Below are 18101 nucleotides of genomic sequence, written 5' to 3' on the forward strand. Positions count from 1 at the left end.
AAAGGCAGGACATGTACCTGTGTAGTTTACATGTCCTGGTAGGGTAAAACTCCTAAATTCGTTTTTGCACTACTGTGAGGCCTGCTCCCTTCATAGGCTAACATTGGGGCTGCCCTCATACAGTAATGAAGAGGTAGCTGCTGATCTGAAAGGAGTAGGAAGGTCATATTTAGTATGGCCAGAATGGTAATATAAAATCCTGCTGACTGGTGAAGTTGGATTTAATATTACTATTCTAGAAATGCCACTTTTAGAAAGTGAGCATTTCTTTGCACTTAAATCTTTCTGTGCCTTACAATCCATGTCTGGCTGGGCTTAGTTGACAGCTCCTTGTGCATTCACTCAGACACACCCCAAACACAGGGTACTCAGCCTCACTTGCATACATCTGCATTTTGAATGGGTCTTCCTGGGCTGGGAGGGTGGAGGGCCTGCTCTCACACAAAGGACTGCCACACCCCCTACTGGGACCCTGGCAGACAGGATTGACCTGAAAGGGGACCTGGTGCACTTCTTAGCCACTCTTTGAAGTCTCCCCCACTTCAAAGGCACATTTGGTTATAAAACAGGGCCTCTGCCCTACCTCATCAGACACTTGCTGGAGAAGAAACCTGAACCAGAACCTGCATCCTGCCAAGAAGAACTGCCTGGCTGCCTAAATGACTCACCTGACTGCTTTCTACAAAGGACTGCTGCCTTGCTGTTGCCCTGCTGCCTTGCTGAACTCTTGTCTGGCTGTAAAAGTGCTCTCCAAGGGCTTGGATAGAGCTTGCCTCCTGTTCCCTGAAGTCTCAGGACCAAAAAGACTTCTCTTTTTCAGTTGGACACTTCGTGCGCTGAAATTTTCGATGCACAGCTTGTTCCGCGCACCAACGCTGATCGACACGACGCCTTCGGGACGACCGGAACTTCGACGCACGGCCTCGCAAGGACAACGCCACCCGACCTCCAGAGGAGATATCGACGCGACGCCTGCCATGAGAGCGAAACTTCAACGCACAGCCCCGCAGAACGACGCGCAGCCGGTAAACAAGCAGGAGAATCCACGCACAGACCCGGGACATCTGGTAATCCCTGCGATCCACAGAAAGAGACTGTACGTGTGCCGGAAAACGACGCACGACTTCCCCGCGTGAAAAATAACGACGCAAGTCTGTGTGTGCTGGGGAGAAATTGACGCACACACCCTTTTTCCGCGTATCTCTTCTTCTGTGGCCCTCTGAGGAGATTTTCCATTCCAAACCAGGTACTTTGTGCTAGAAAGAGACTTTGGCCCGTATTTATACTTTTTTTGCGCCGCATTTGCGTCGTTTTTTGACGCAAAAACTGCGCAAACTTGCAAAATCCCATTGTATTTTGTAGGTTTGCGCCGTTTTGCGTCAAAAAGCGGCGCAAATGCGGCGCTAAAAAAAGTATAAATACGGGCCTTTATTTGCTTTTAAAAGACTTAAGACACTTTGGGGGTCATTCCGACCCTGGCGGTAAAAACCGCCAGGGCCGCGAATGACGGAAGCACCGCCAACAGGCTGGCGGTGCTTCCTGGCCCATTCTGGTAAAGCCACGGTCAGAAAACCAGGTCCGGCGGTTTCCCACCGGATTTCCCCCGGTTGGGCGAATCCGCCAGGGCAGCGCTGCAAGCAGCGCTGCCCTGGGGATTCTGACCCCCTTCCCGCCAGCCTGTTTCTGGCAGTTTTCACTGCCAGGAACAGGCTGGCGGGAACGGGTGCATGGCATGGGCAGTGCAGGGCCCCCTAACAGGGCCCTAGCATGCTTTTCACTGTCTGCTTAGCAGACAGTGAAAAGTGCGACGGGTGCAACTGCACCCGTCGCACACCTGCAACACCGCCGTCTCCATTCGGAGCCGGCTTCAGTGTTGCAGGCCACCTTCCCGCTGGGCCGGCGGGCGCTAACAATGTTAGCGCCCGCCAGCCCAGCGGGAAGGTCGGAATGGCCCCAGCGGTCTTTCGACCGTGGAGCGGCCATATGGCGGTTCCCGCCTGGCGGGCGGCGACCGCCGCCCGCCAGAGTAGGAATGAGGGCCTTTATATCACTCTTCAGTAAAATCTCTACAAATTCACATTGCAACTTTATTCGTTTTGACCTACAATTATCCTGATAAATATTATATATTTTTCTAAACACTGTGTGGTGTATTTTTGTGGTGCTATATGGTGGTATTGTATGATTTATTGCACAAATACTTTACACATTGCCTTCTAAGTTAAGCCTGACTGCTCGTGCCAAGCTACCAGAGGGTGGGCACAGGATAATCTTGGATTGTGTGTGACTTACCCTGACTAGAGTGAGGGCTTTTGCTTGGACAGGGGGTAACCTGACTGCCAACCAAAAATCCCATTTCTATCAGTGGAGATTTGAGATATGTTTTGGTGATTGTTTGCATCTTTAGTCACTGGATTGAAGTGTACCCTACATGAAGAAATGATAGCCTTACAGTAGCAAAATTGCTGCTTAGGGAACTAATACTGTTTTTTAGGTTTCCTAACTCTTTAGAATCAGATAGGGAAAGTCACTTCAATAACGAAGTGATTAAATTACTGTGTGCAGCATTGAACATTGATCAGAAGTTGCATTGTGGTTACGGCCCTGAAGCATCAGGACTAGTGGAACAGACCTTGAAGTCAAGAGTTGCAAAGATGTGTGCAGCTACGAATTTGAAATGGCCCAATGCATTGCCTTTAGTGTTGATGTCAATGAGAAACACACCTGACAGGAAGACAGGACTGTCGCCTCATGAGATCCTCATGAGCAGAGAAATGAGGTTACCAGCAGTACCAGCAAATGCACTTGTCAACATTACAGATGTTTTGGTGTTGGATTACTGCAAGTGTCTGGCTGATGTAGCCCGCTCTTTTTTTCAGCAGGTGAAGGCCACCACACTGCCACCGATCCATGACCCAGGGCACAACCTGAGAGTTGGAGACTGGGTTGTCATCCGAAAGCATGTGAGAAAGATGTGTTTGGAGCCTTGTTGGAAGGGACCATATCAAGTGGTCCTAACGAGTACTACAGCTGTGAAGTGTGCTGGGATCCCGAACAGGGTTTACGCAAGTCACACGAAGAATGTGGCATGTCCACTGGATCATAAAGAAATGTTGTTGAGAGTACCAACAACAGTGCGACTAGTCTCAGAGCCAGAAGGAGAACAAAGAGGAACTGAGACCGGATCTGAGCTTGTTGAGGACGGTTCAGTCACTCATGTGAGAGACGAAGGTGGAGATCTCCAGGAGAGTATTTGAGAACCTGTCTCAACTGAAGCAGCAGGAAAGTCTAGTCAGAGGAGGGCTTTCCCAGAAGCAGATGATTCTGAAAGACAAACAGAGCAGTTGCCAGACCCAGAAGGGGAAGGAGTTGAGGTGGATCAAAGTCAAAGGGATCTGACTCCTCCTGAACCGGTTGCAACAGTCAAGAGAAAACACTACAGAGAAAGAAAAAGGCTAGAGTTCCATCATAAAGAGAATACTGACAGAAGGTACACTGAAAGGAGATAAGTGGCCGAAATTGCAAGTGGATAAAAGGAAAGAAGTGGTTGTCGAACCAACAATAGAGGAAGAAGTAGCTACTACAAGGAACGAAGATCTAAGTGAAGGAGAGCTGAATAGAGATCGAAAGTTGAAGAGAAAAAGAATAGCAAGTCAAAGATACACATGCCTTGAATGGGCTTATGCAACTACAAACTAATAGCATCAAGAGTTTATGTCTTTTTGTTTTGCTAGAGAAGCTCCAGGTCAATATTTTGAGGTGACTTGAAGACGATTAATGAACTGAACTGTTGAAACAATCTGAGAGAAATATTTTTGAGAAAGAGACTGTTGAAAGTAACTTCAAAAGACATTTGATAACCTGATTTGACTTGTTGAAACCTGATTTTGACAAAGCTGGTAACCGATTTTGACAAGGAAGAGGGTTCCTGGAAGTAAAACTGAACTGCAGAAAGAAGAGTTGTATATTTTGGATTTTTGCTGCAATTTTTTTTAATTCCTTTTGCTTTCTGATTCTTTACAGATCATGGCTGACTTCAATAAACAGGGTGGAGATGCCAAGCACTGTAAAAATATGAGCATTGGTTTGGCAATTATGTGTGGGATATTGTTTGTGGTGTTGATTGTGGGTATGTCTGTTCTTGATGCGAAAGGAGTCAACCATACTTCTGCTTTTGAGACGACTACTGCACTAACGGCATTAGAGAGGTTTGAGTTAGATGAGAAATATTTACATGATTATACTAATGCACAGGGAGAACTTTCTTCTAATGTTTTCTAATGCTTATTGAGGGAAAATAATTGTTTTGTATTCTTTCGTTAGTCGAGAAAGGAGTCACCTATCATGGACTGCCACTAACTTATGGGATAAGTTGTAGTCTGTTACTAACAAGATTTTATAACCAGGAGTATATTCAGTACTTCTATTCTAATCATGATCTTGTGCTTTCGTTTGTTCCTATAATTAGGTATTTGAGTAAAATAGCTAAGGATAATGATATAGTATTAGTTCGAGGATTATTTTAACCTACATTGATGTTTGGCACAGCATATGCACATAAGAATTACCTGACATGCTTGCTTACACCTTTAGAGAAGAGCTTCTTAGATTATATTGATGACAGTAGAAAGACGTTAAAGGAGAAACTAGAAAAAGGCTTAGAGAAAAGGACTTACAAGAATGATTATGTTTACAGTGCAATTAAAACACTGGGGAAATTAGCTTTAGATGCGCAACCCGTAGGGAAGCTTTGTATATGTAGGCCTAAATCACACACTGACACTTTATTTGTGGGTACGAGTGAATGCAGGCATGTATTTTTGTTTCAGAGTAAATGGGCATTTATGTTGAATGGGCAGGACCCTGCAATTCCAGGGATATACTGTATTTGTGGACTTAATGCTTATTACCGTCTTCCAAGAGGATGGTATGGGACATGTTTTTTGGGGATAGTTTTCCCAAAGATTTACCAGATGGAGGATTTGAAAAAGTTTCCGAAAGTGACTGAAGTACATCATAAGAGACAGAGGAGGGAGATATACAGGGAGTGCAGAATTATTAGGCAAATGAGTATTTTGACCACATCATCCTCTTTATGCATGTTGTCTTACTCCAAGCTGTATAGGCTCGAAAGCCTACTACCAATTAAGCATATTAGGTGATGTGCATCTCTGTAATGAGAAGGGGTGTGGTCTAATGACATCAACACCCTATATCAGGTGTGCATAATTATTAGGCAACTTCCTTTCCTTTGGCAAAATGGGTCAAAAGATGGACTTGACAGGCTCAGAAAAGTCAAAAATAGTGAGATATCTTGCAGAGGGATGCAGCACTCTTAAAATTGCAAAGCTTCTGAAGCGTGATCATCGAACAATCAAGCGTTTCATTCAAAATAGTCAACAGGGTCGCAAGAAGCGTGTGGAAAAACCAAGGCGCAAAATAACTGCCCATGAACTGAGAAAAGTCAAGCGTGCAGCTGCCACGATGCCACTTGCCACCAGTTTGGCCATATTTCAGAGCTGCAACATCACTGGAGTGCCCAAAAGCACAAGGTGTGCAATACTCAGAGACATGGCCAAGGTAAGAAAGGCTGAAAGACGACCACCACTGAACAAGACACACAAGCTGAAACGTCAAGACTGGGCCAAGAAATATCTCAAGACTGATTTTCTAAGGTTTTATGGACTGATGAAATGAGAGTGAGTCTTGATGGGCCAGATGGATGGGCCCGTGGCTGGATTGGTAAAGGGCAGAGAGCTCCAGTCCGACTCAGACGCCAGCAAGGTGGAGGTGGAGTACTGGTTTGGGCTGGTATCATCAAAGATGAGCTTGTGGGGCCTTTTCGGGTTGAGGATGGAGTCAAGCTCAACTCCCAGTCCTACTGCCAGTTCCTGGTAGACACCTTCTTCAAGCAGTGGTACAGGAAGAAGTCTGCATCCTTCAAGAAAAACATGATTTTCATGCAGGACAATGCTCCATCACACGCGTCCAAGTACTCCACAGCGTGGCTGGCAAGAAAGGGTATTAAAGAAGGAAATCTAATGACATGGCCTCCTTGTTCACCTGATCTGAACCCCATTGAGAACCTGTGGTCCATCATCAAATGTGAGATTTACAAGGAGGGAAAACAGTACACCTCTCTGAACAGTGTCTGGGAGGCTGTGGTTGCTGCTGCACGCAATGTTGATGGTGAACAGATCAAAACACTGACAGAATCCATGGATGGCAGGCTTTTGAGTGTCCTTGCAAAGAAAGGTGGCTATATTGGTCACTGATTTGTTTTTGTTTTGTTTTTGAATGTCAGAAATGTATATTTGTGAATTTTGAGATGTTATATTGGTTTCACTGGTAATAATAAATAATTGAAATGGGTATATATTTGTTTTTTGTTAAGTTGCCTAATAATTATGCACAGTAATAGTCACCTGCACACACAGATATCCCCCTAACATAGCTAAAACTAAAAACAAACTAAAAACTACTTCCAAAAATATTCAGCTTTGATATTAATGAGTTTTTTGGGTTCATTGAGAACATGGTTGTTGTTCAATAATAAAATTAATCCTCAAAAATACAACTTGCCTAATAATTCTGCACTCCCTGTATTTGTAATGGTGATTCCTTCAGTGGGAGTCATCCTGAATTCGATTAAGATTCAAAAGTTATCTACTATTGTGGATATCAGGCTGACAAATTTTATATGGGCTATACTCCTGATAGATACCGAATTAGCTGCGGATAGAGCTATAACTCTTCAAAATTGTCTTGCTCTAGACATTCTTTTAGCGAATGATGGCGGAGTTTGTAAAATGATTAACTCTAGGCATTTTTGTTGGTTTATATCTGATAATAGTAAAGAGATAAGAGACTTACTTACTAATTTGACTAACGCAAGTGCTGATTTAAAGGAATTGAAAGAACCAGGTGTTTGGGAAAAGGTTGGCAAAGGGTTTGCTTCAGTGGGAAATTGTCTCAGCAACATTTGGAATGGGGTTCTATTGAAAATATTACCGGGAATATTAATTGTCGTGGTTGGTCTAAGTGATATATGGGGATCATGTAAATTATGCAAAAATATCAAATTGAATAGGTCTAAGAATAATCAGAGGAGGGACGAAAAGAAAAGGGAAACATTTTACAGGGAAAATTCAAGGGGTAGGCAAAATTTTGAAGAAATAGAATTTTAACAGTTTGTGTGTGGAACTCAGTACGATTACACATTTAGGTCCTTATTATGACATTGGCCCTAAGTTCCGCTTACCGCCATGCCGACTGCCACCAACATACCGCCTCTGCGGTGGATAACCGCCAAGCATATTATGGCACACACATACCAATCCGTCACTACACAGTGACAAACACAAGTCCGCCACCCCAAAATCAGTGATAAACTGGCGGTATCCAAACCCACACCGTTATGCCAACAGAACTAAGGCCCATAACATTATGACCCACGAATCACCGCAGTGGACATTCAGTGGCATTATACCATTGGCGGTACATACCGCTGCGCTCAAAATATACACACTCAAACAAAACACCACCATATTGGACAATTAAAACTACACACACCTGACACACATACACACACCACACCCATACCACTATAAAACACCCACCCACAATATGCACATCCCTTTACAACTAGAAATAATTGCCACCAGAGAGAGATACAGGAAGAGCACCCACACAACCAGAGCCACATAACACCATCACCCATACACCATCCACGCACCTTACATCACACATCCCAACACATCACCCCACACAACTCACACTACACCCATGGTACCAAAACAACACCCCAGATTCTCTGAGGAGGAGCTAAGGATCATGGTGATGGAAATCATCCGGGAAGAGCCACAGCTATTTGGATCACAGGTGCAGCAGACATCCATTGCTAGGAAGATGGAGCTATGGCGGAGAATCGTGGACAGGGTCAACGCTGTGGGACAGCACCCCAGAACACCAGAACACCACCTCTCACATACCCCACCATCGCAACCCACTCATCCCAATAAAAAGCCCTGCATGGACACCCCTCACAGACTTTCATGGACACCTATCACCACTGTATGCATACTGGAGAGAATCAACTAGTCCACCAAATAGCAACTCACACAAAGGCTAATCTGCCAGGGCAACAACAACCATAGAGGGCAACACACCCATGCACATGATGTCACATGTAGAAACAATAACAATGCATTTACATCCACACAGGACCCCCAGCAAATGTCACTGGAGAAGAGGTGCCAGCAACACCCAGTTTCCCCCCCAGAAGAGGCCCACAGTGATGACAGCAGCTCTGCTCGCCTGGATCTGGATGACCAACCTGGCCCATCAGGGATCTTTGGAAAGTTGTTTACCCAGGGACACTCTCACACCACCACTGAACCTCCCCCCTCAGGAAACACCACCACAGCACCCACCCAGCGGGCCCATCCCTCTGTCCCCAGGACACGTCAATCAGCAGTGTGTCCACCACTAGAGGGAACCCAGGCAACCCCACTAACACAGGACGATCAGGGACCTGGGGGCAGTGGCAGTGGGCACACGGTGCAGGGGACAGAGGCACAGGATAACAGTGAAGCTGGGAGGACTTCTGTGCAACAGGCGGAGGACAGGCCGAGGGAACCCACTCTCCACGAGGCACTCTCCAACATCATGGGAGCTCACCACCATTCCCAGGAGACCATGGGCGTGGTACTGGCCAAGTTTCAGGAGACCCAGCGGCTGCAGGAGGAACACTACCTGGGGATCAAGGAGGACTTGAAGTCCATCAACACCACCCGGGTCACGATTGCAGGGGTGCTGGCAGACCTTCTCAACACCAGGAGGGACACAGTGGCACACCAACGGGCCCCTGAAACTAGCCTGGACGATGAACAGCCCTCCACCTCCGCCGGCGCTAGTGGACAGGAGGAACCGCCACAGGAACAACAAGCCACCAGCACCCCACCCCCTGCAGATGGAGAACCACCCTGCAAACGGTCCATGAGATCCAGCAACAAGACAGAGAACATTGCCAAGACCCAGCCAGAAAATAAGACCCCCTGTGAATGTCACCCTTCTGTCCCACTTTGTCACCCTGTCCACCTTAAACTGCCATTGCTCCACTTCCTATGCCCCATTGGACAATACACCAGTGAAACAAATAGACTGGACTCGGCCATGGACATTCCTCCACCATCACCCCAGCCCATTTCACACACCCCTCCACTTATTTGCACAGAAATAAACACACTTGAATCACAAAACAATCTGGAGTCTGTCTGTGCTTTCACTAATGTGTAATTACAAAACCTCTGGAATATAGCAATGTCAATGTACTTGTTCACATACCAATATAACATAGCTGTAGGCAAGCAGTAAACATAGCAGAGGGCACAAAGAGGGATCCAGATCTGTGAAATGGAAAGGCAAAGTAACAAGTCAGGGTCCATACACTGAGTGAAAATGACAGACTTATGCTAGCTCCAACAACAGTATGAGATGTGGGAAGCAGTTACATCTTCTTACCTGTGTCTCACTGAAAGTACTGCATGATGATGCTGTTTCGGTTGTCAACATCTTCTTCTTCTGCCTCCTCTTCTTCACTGTCCACAGGCTCCACAGCAGCCACAAGACCATCATCTGGCCCATCCTTCTGCAGAAAAGGCACCTGGTGTCGCAAAGCCAGGTTGTGCAGCATACAGGATGCCACAATTATCTGGCACACCTTCTTTGGTGAGTAGTATAGGGAGCCACCTGCCAGATCGAGGCACCGGAATCTGGCCTTCAGGAGGCCGAAGTTGCATTCTATAATCCTCCTAGTTCGCCCATGTGCCTCATTGTAGCGTTCCTCTGCCCTTGTCCTGGGATTCTTCACTGGGGTCAGTAGCCATGACAGGTTGGGGTAACCAGAGTCACCTGCAAATGTTGAGGGACAACTATTAGACACACACTAACCTTTAGGGACAACCCCATACCTAGACACCTATTTCAACTGTGTTGAGACCTTGGCTTCACCTACTAGCCACACACAGTGCCTCAGGAGTTGCCCCATCACATAAGGGATGCTGCTATTCCTCAAAATGTAAGCGTCATGCACAGAGCCAGGATACTTGGCATTCACATGGGAGATGTACTGTGTACTGGTCTGCCAAACACACCATCTGCACATTCATGGAATGGCAGCATTTCCGGTTTCTGTACACCTGTTCATTCCTGCGGGAGCGGGGACAAATGACACATGTGTACCATCAATGGCACCAATGATGTTGGGGATATGTCCCAGGGCATAGAAGTCACCTTTCACTGTGGGCAAATCCTCCACTTGAGGGAAAACGATGTAGCTGCGCATGTGTTTCAACAGGGCAGATAAAACTCTGGACAACATGTTAGAGAACATTGGCTGGAACATCCCTGATGCCATGGTCACTGTTGTTTGAAAAGACCCACTGGCCAGGAAATGAAGTGCAGACAGAAACTGCACTAGAGGGGGTATTCCTGTGGGATGGCGGATAGCTGAAATCAGGTCTGGCTCCAACTGGGCACACAGTTCCAGGATTGTTGCATGATCAAGTCTGTATGTGATAATGATGTGTCTCTCTTCCATTGTCGACAGGTCCACCAGGGCTCTGTTCACCGGAGGAGCCGCCATGTCATCACCTCCCCCAGCAGACGTGCCTTGTGGAGGAGAACAGTGAGCAGAGGGTCATCCAATACTTAGGTATCGCAATGTGTTATTTGCTAAAACTTTGGAAAATCGCAATGTGACGGTATCTGTCTGTATTCCAGGCCTAGATAGGTGTGATGCAGTTTTTTTCCATTCCATGTGGCCCCCTGAAATGGCGGCTGCCTGACCTGTAAGGTGGGACAAGGGGAAATGAGGTAACTGCGCTAGCGTTGTACACCGTCGCGTTGGGCGGTCGAAGACCTCAGTGCAATTCAGCATTGGTTAACATTGGGCCCTATGGGTTCCAGGAGCCAATGACGATGTACGCTGGCGGTGACGGTACGCACCGCCGTGGACGTGACCGCCATTTTCTTACTGTTCACTCACTTGATACCTGACCTTCAACAGGAGAGGACCTACACTGCAAGTGCTGCTGTGACCTGTGTCTGGAAGCGACGATGGCTACAGTGTCTGGGGAAGGGGCCCATGCCTTCACTTCGGAGGAGTTGGAGAAACTGGTGGATGGGGTCCTCCCCCAGTACACGCAACTGTACGGTCCTCCAGACAAACAGGTGAGTACACTGTGAGCATGGTGGATGGCACCTGAGTGTATGGAGTGTTGTGGATGGAAGAGGGTGGGGAGGGGGACAGGCCAGCATGTCAGGACTGTGTGTGTATGTATGGCAGGGCTTGTGTGGGAGGTGTTTGGCAATGCGTGAGATGAAATGTATGGGCTAGAAACATCCATTTTTATATCACTTTTCCTCAAGGTCAGCGCCCACCAGAAGAAGGGTATTTGGCGTGCCATTGCCAAGGACCTCCGGACCCTGGGATTCTACCATAGACGGATCACCCACTGGCGTAAAAGATGGGAGGACCTGTGCCACTGGAGCAAGAAGACAGCGGAGCCCCAGCTGGGGATGGCCTCCCAACGTTGAAAGGGTGCCCGTCGCACCAGGACCCCCCTGATGTACCGGATCCTGGCGGTGGCCTATCCGGAGTTGGATGGGAGCTTGAGGGCATCACAGCAGCCATAAGGTGGTGAGTACACTCTAATTCAGCTGACTCTGTGTGCATTATGAGGTGTCTGGGTGGGGGAGGTGGGCTGTGGATTCCCCTAGGCCAGGGCGAACTTGGTAGGGAAGGTCCCTTGTTAGGCAGGCTCTGTGGCACCCCAACCCCACTACTGGTAATAGCCATCTACACCTAGTCAGGCTCCTGTGACTTCCAGGTGTGCAGCAGTTGGGCTTAGGCCTCGTCCCCCATTTGCATGTGAATTTGCTAGGAACTGTTAGTGCATGCCTTAGTGCAGACGGCTGCTCCCTGTGCGTTGTGTCTGCCAACGGTAGTGGTGTTGCATGCACTGAACATGTGTTTCTTCTGTTTTTCCTCCCCTTTTTTCATCTGGCGGAGGAGCAGTGGCACCGGAGAAGGAGGGAGCTGCAACCCGCTTGGCCCTGGAGAGTGAAGCAATGGATTCTGAAACCATCAGTGGGACGGAGGGCGAGGGGAGCTCCACGATGCGGACAGGAGCATACACCAGCGACAGCGACTCCTCCTCTGAAGGGAGCTCCCTTGCAGTGGCGGGCACCTCTGTGCCCACTGCATCAACCGGTACAGCCGCCACCCCTCTACCAGCACTGCCCTCCCAGCAGCCCCTCAGCGTGTGTCCCGTGCCCTCTCACCCAGGAGGGTGGGCATCTCCTTCGCCCCAGGCACCTCAGGCCCTGCCCCAGTCAGCCCTGCTGCCCTCAGTGAGGAGGCTATTGACCTCCTGAGATCCCTCACTGTTGGGCAATCTACCATTTTGAATGCCATCCAAGGTGTTGAGAAGCATTTGCAACAAACAATTGCATATCTGGAGGGCATTCATTCTGGGCAGGCGGCCCAACAGAGAGCATTTCAGGCTCTGGCCTCAGCACTGATGGCAGCCATTGTCTGTGTCTCCAGCTTCCCCCCTCCAACTTCCTCCACCCAGACCCAATCCCCTGTACCTCAGCCTATCCAAAGCACACCATCAGTTCAGCATGCACACTCATCAACACACAAGAGTGGACATGGCAAACATAAGCATGACACATCCCGCAAGCACTCACACAAGCACCATCCCCATGCAGACACAGCAACATCCACTGCTCCACTGTGTCCCCCTCCTCCACATCCTCCTCCTCCCTCCCTGTCTCGTCTCCACTCACACCTGCATGCACTACATCCTCAGCCACTACCTTCACCAGCACGCCCATCACCACACACCGCTCACGTGCAATCACCATCCCCACTACCATGCACACATCGCCAGTGTCCTCTCCCAGTGTGTCTGTGAGCCCTCCTTCCAAAGCACACAAATGCAGGTACACACCCACCCAACAGCCATCCACCTCACAACAGCCTTCGGCCCATGCACCTTCACCCAAATTCAGCAAACGTACACCTCCTACAAGCACTACCTCTTCCTCCACTTCCAAACCCCCTCCATCTTCCCATTCCAGTGTGGCTAAAAAACTTTTCCTGCCAAACTTTGACCTCTTCCCTTCACCTCACCCCCGACCCCCCAGTCTTCCCCTAGGGCCAGGCTTTCCAGGTCCCAGCCCAGCACCTCAGCCACCAAATCCCCAGGCACAGTGGGGCCAGCAACTGTAGGGTCACTGAGTGCACCACCCATCAGGGCTGCCAGTGTGCCACCTTGCGAGGCCAAGGACATTCCGCCACCTGCCAAGGTGAATAAGGTGCGCATATCCCGGAGGGAGAAGCCGCACCTACCAGCCACCAAGGGCTCTGCCAAAACAAAAGGGGACAGTGGCAAGACACCTGCAGTACCATCAATGGTGGGGAAGGGACAAAACCAGAAGAGCAGGTCAGGACAGGGCACAGTGGCACCGACTGAGGGACTAGTGTCACCCCTTCTGTCAACGACTACACCAACCTGTACGGCGGCAAACAACACAACCTGCCCCGCCACCAGCACACCCTCCTGCACCGCCACAAGCACCGCCACTAGCACTGCCACCTGCATTACCACCTGCACATCTGCAGCCTCAGCAACAGTCCCCAGCATCTTCCACAGTAGGCAGCCGTCCGAGGCTGCAGGAGACGTCCTGCTGTGTCCCTCAACAGGTGCTAACACATGCACCACCGCCAGCACAGCCGCCACAGACACTGCCGCAAGCACCGCCACCAGCCCTGCGATGTGCTCGGACAGTGGCACCACTGCTGACATGGCTACCATCCCCAGTGGTCAGCCGTCCGAGTCTGGAGGAGACTTCCTGGACCCTGCCCAGCTTCCATGAGGCATGACTTTCATCACTGTTTGCACCTGCAGGTGGAAGGCGAAGCCGCAGCAGGGTGGGGTATGTCTCTGCCTCCATGGCGTATCATGCTAGCTGTTCCTAGGCAATCTCGTGGCACACACACCCATGTGAGGGAATGGGACCGGCCACACTGCAAGTGGAGCACTCTGGGCACAATGCCCCCTCCAGAACCAGTGGAGAAAGGCATCCACTACCTCAGTCCTTGGGAGGATGAAGCACTCTGGGCACAAGGCCCCCTGCAGAACCAGTGGAGAATCACATCCACTACCTCCGTCCTTGGCAGGATGAAGCACTCTGGGCACAAGGCCCCCTCCAGAATTAGTGGAGAATCACATCCAATAACTCAGTCCTTGGCAGGATGAAGCACTCTGGGCACAATGCCCCCTCGAGAACCAGTGGAGAATCGCATCCACTACCCCAGTCTTGGCAGGATGAAGCACTCTGGGCACAAGGTCCCCTCCAGAACCAGTGGAGACTTATCCACTTGAGAGACTGTGGCTGTGCACTCCCCAGGATAAAGCAGTGGGCAAAACACCCACTGGAAAGACTTGAGAGGCTGTGGCTTTTCACTCCCCAGAATACAGCTGTGGGCAAACCACCCACTGGAAAGACTTGAGAGACTGTGGCTTTGCACTCTCCAGGATAAAGCAGTTGGCAAACCACCCACTGGAAATACTTGAGAGACTGTGGTTTTGCACTCCCCAGGATAAAGCAGTGGGCAAACCACCCACTGGAAAGACTTGAGAGACAGTGGCTTTGCACGCCCCAGGATACAGCAGTGGGCAAACCACCCACTGGAAAGACTTGAGAGACTGTGGCTTTGCCCTCCCCAGGATACAGCAGTGGGCAAACCACCCACTGGAAAGTCTTGAGAGACTGTGGTTTTGCACTCCCCAAGATACAGCAATGGGCATGGAGCCCCCTCGTGCAGCAGTGGCGTTGTGCATTCATCCGGCTTAGATGCCCCCCTCCTCTTCCCCCTGAGGTCCCTGTTTATTTTCAACCTGATGCCCCTGCAGTGTTCTCTCCGTTTCGGGTCAGGTATCTTGTGTGGGCTTCGCCCATGCATTTTGGGACCACTGGCCCACGGACAATGATTGGTACACTATCCCAACTTGTGTAGTTTATATATAGTGATTTTTGAATTTTCACTATCAGATTTTTCATGATTACAATTGTTACAATCATTTAATTTTGTCCTTGCATTCTTCCAGGGTGTGGGGGGGGGGCGTATATGTAATGTTGCTGCGTGTATTTGTTTGTATGGTGTTGTGGGTGAAGTTGGGGGTGGGGGTACTGCATGTTGCATGTGTGTGTCACTCTCTTTTCCCTCGCCCCCTCCCCTGTGTTGTAGGTGCAGTACTCACTGTGGTCGTGGGAGGTGTCTGTCCTGCTCCTGATACAGTAGGAGGAAGACCAGCATGGGCAGTACTTGTAACTCGGGCTCCATGGCGTCCTGGTTCCTTGTTGGGTGTCAAGAGGTGAGTGGTTTCCCTTCTGTGTACTGTTTCTGCTGTTCTTTTGATAGCGTTGGTTCTGCCCCGGAAAAGGTGGCGGATAGGCCTGTTGTTATACAGTGGGCGGTACTTTGTCCTCCGCCTGTCTGTTGGCGGTTACCGCAGCGGTGTTTGTTTCTACCGCCGCGCGGTCGGAGTGTTAAAGTAGCTGTCTATGTTGGCGGCTTCAGCATTGTCGTGATTCCATTTTTTTTTCTGCCGGCCTGTTGGCTGTATTACCGCTGCTTTACCACCGTCCCCCAGGGTTGTAATGAGGGCCTAAGATTTTGAAGATAGTGTGAATGACAGGAGTAAAGGACAGAAAATGGTGGTAGATTCATTTTGTCAGAAATTGCTTGACCCCAAAGAGATAAGACATCCTCAAGGATCTGACTGATGGCCTATGAGTCATGCAGCTGACTACATTAGGCACTGTATACCAAGACCCTTAGAAAAAGGGGAATGTAATGTCATAAGAGCAAAATGCACCCAATCAGTTACTGGGGAAAAGGATTTGTTGACTCCAAATCTTGACTTGGAGTTTATTACATATATGTTTAAGTTAGGAAGGGATGCGAGGAAAGGTCTTGAAACATCTCTTAAACAATGCAAAGGCATGCTTCATGACACAATAGGGCCTCTTGCGAGAATATTACACATGATTGAAGAGGTATATCTGAGGGGAACATATGTAGATAATAATTTGCTAAGAGGCTGGTGCCAAAGGGCACATTTTCTTTCTTGGGCAATGAAAACGCAGTCTTGATTGGGGGAGTCGCAAGGCAGTTCTGCTTCGCATTTATCCAAAGCTGTGGCTTTGCTCACAAAGAGTTAAGTGAGGATGCAAAATGCGTGCTTTTTGGAGATGGTATAGTGAAAGCTTTAGGGGAAAATGTGCATACATTTACTGCTTTGGACTAAGCAAAGTTCAACATGCATAAGGTGTTTGGAGATGGTCGTAGTTTTTTGTCAGGGCTGGGAGGAGATGCAACCTCCCGACTACAGTCACTATAAACCCTAAGGAACTAACAGGGGATTCTACAGTTGTTCCCAAAGTCAGTATGGAGTTTACCCTCAAAGAGGAAGGCGGTCCAGATCGAGACCTGCAAGGGGTCGAGGACAAACACCTGCAACAAGTTCAGGTGGATACAAGTATGAGGATTTCAGCTGGTTTTATCCAATCAAAGGAGGGTAGAAGGTTGAGACATCATGTGGTGGCATGGAAAATAATACGGACGATCCTTGGGTCTTTGAGACAATTGTAGGCTGTGTGATAGAGTTCAATACTGTGCCACTGCAAAGGCAGGAACTAAGAGAACTTTGTTTCAACAAAGACATGGAAGATGTAGTGATGAAAGAGATCAAATGTATGTTACAGAAAAGTGTGATAACAGAAGTTGATGAGGATCAGTTGGGTTTTGTATGCACGTTGTTTTGGTGGAGAAAAAGAACAAAGGATAGAGGGCAGTAATCAATTTGAGGAATTTATATTAATATGTGACATACAGACATTTCAAGATGGAGGGAATCCATCTATTGCGAGATGTGTTACAGGAATTAGATTGGGTGGTAAAGATGGATCTAAACTATGCATACTTTACAATTCCTAGGTCAGAAGGGAGTCAGCATTATCTTCAGTTCAGGTAGAAAGGTCTTTTGTAGTAATTTGTTTGTCTACCATTTGAATTGTCTTTGACCCCTTGGTGTTTCACGAAGGTAGTAGTAGGATTCTTGAGGGAGAGATGCATTCATATGATTGTTGATATGGATGATCTTCTAATAATGAATCAGGATGCATGATTGTTAAGGTCACAGTTGGAGACAGTGAAAAGATGATAATATTTTTTGGGCTTTCTTATAAACATAAAAAACTCAGTTTTAGAGCCTTCTCATTCCTTAGCGCTTTTAGGCTTCACTGTGGACACAGTGAAAGGACAACTGTTGTTACAGTGAAAGAAAATAAAGAACGAAAGGCAGGAAATATAATTGCCACTAAAGAAGCAGGAAGCGAAGTTTAGAGATTAAGCAAGGATAATAAGTCTGTTGTCATCTTCGATTCAAGTGTTTTTTCCAGGACTGTTACATTACAGGGCTTTGCAATGGTTGAAGACCTCTGTCTGGCAAAAAGTCTGTGGTATCGAGATCATGTTGCAATGTCAGTAGGGAGGAGAAAGGAACTGAAAAGTTGGGGGACTGGAATGGGTGAGTGATTTTTTAAATGAAGCTGGATTTTGTGTTAGAGACAGATGGAAGCAATTTTGGACGGGGAGTGGTGTGTCAACACAGGAGGCAGGTGGTGTACAGAGCAAGATGGAACATATAAACTATTTAGAGAAGAGAGCAGGGAGTTTTGTTTTGCACAGTTGTTGTTCCAAGGATGTTCAGTTCTTCTGAAGATGGACAATATTGCAGCAGTAACATACATAAACATGTTAGTTGCAAGCAGATCGAAGAACCTGATGAAAATAGTAAAGGATATTCAGCGATTCTGTCTAGAACACAACATTGGTATGCATGCTCAGTATTTGCCAGGGATTCAGAATGTTGTAGTGGCTTGGAATTTGATGAATTTAGTAGACTATAGAGATTGGAAGCAAGACAGGTAAGGTTTTCAGGAAATTCAGGATTGTCTAGGTC

The sequence above is a fragment of the Pleurodeles waltl genome, chromosome 7 (assembly GCF_031143425.1).
Source record: "Pleurodeles waltl isolate 20211129_DDA chromosome 7, aPleWal1.hap1.20221129, whole genome shotgun sequence".
NCBI classification, from domain to species: Eukaryota; Metazoa; Chordata; class Amphibia; order Caudata; family Salamandridae; genus Pleurodeles; species Pleurodeles waltl.